General features: G+C 29.3%; 1 non-coding gene across 1 annotated transcript; it reads left to right on the top strand.

The window, feature by feature from the left end:
- The first annotated feature begins 633 nt into the window (after positions 1-633).
- On the top strand, positions 634-736 carry LOC119251725 (U6 spliceosomal RNA). The gene has a single exon (XR_005126585.1). It is a non-coding gene; the product is annotated as a U6 spliceosomal RNA (small nuclear RNA).
- The last annotated feature ends 219 nt before the right edge of the window (positions 737-955 follow it).

The following is a 955-nucleotide window of genomic DNA, read 5'->3' as shown; positions in this document are numbered from 1 at the left end:
TACACATGACAAAGAATACAGTCTTTGAAAAAAGGTCTTGTAAAGTCACTACACAAATTCATGACTATAGCCTTCAAATCAAAAACCAAAAAAAAAAAAAAAAAACCAAGGGAAAGAGGAGACTTTGATGTAACCACATTATAATATTCAAACATTCAGTTTACAATGATATCAAGCATATGAAGAAACAAGAAAATGTTGCTTAATGAAAAGAGCAAACTAGTTATTCAAGTTACCAGGCAATGATTTAGTCTTAAGTGTGTTTAAATAATGATTAGAAAATGAATGAAAAGAAATGAAATAGAAATAATTAAAGAAACTAAATAGAAATAACGGAAATTTTGGAGCTAAAGATTACAACTGAAACCAAACATTAACTGGATCATATCAAAATAAGGTTGGACCAGACAGAAGAAAGAATCAATAAAATTTAAGAAAGGACAATTGAAATTTTATAATCTGTAGGATAGAAAAAAAATAATTAATAAAATAAACAGAACCTAAGGGACTTGTGTGATTTCATGGAACAAACCAAAATATGTGTATCATGGGAGTCCCAGAAATAGATGAAAATGGGAGAAAGGGACAGAAAGAAATAATGAAACTCTAAATCACATATGTGTTGTAAGCTAATAGAAACTTGACTTTAAAATGCAATATATGGAATAATACAGAGAAGATTAGCTTGGCATCTGTGCAAAGATGACAACCAAATAGTGAAGCATTCCATATTTTGTAAAGGAGTTGCAGGATAAAAAGAGAGTGAAAAAGAAGATGAAAAATTACTATAGAAAGCTATAGAAGTGAAATAAACTGAATGGAAGAACAAATCAATGAACTCAAAGACAGGAATTTATAAAGAAGCAAGATGGAAGAAGAAAATGAGAAATGAAGTAAAATATGAAGAAAACACTTGGTGAACAATGCAACACCATGAGGGAAGGCAATTTAAGAA

Source organism: Talpa occidentalis, unplaced genomic scaffold (assembly GCF_014898055.3).
Source record: "Talpa occidentalis isolate TD23 unplaced genomic scaffold, MPIMG_talOcc4v2.1, whole genome shotgun sequence".
NCBI lineage: Eukaryota > Metazoa > Chordata > Mammalia > Eulipotyphla > Talpidae > Talpa > Talpa occidentalis.
This window is presented reverse-complemented; position numbering and strand designations above follow the sequence as displayed.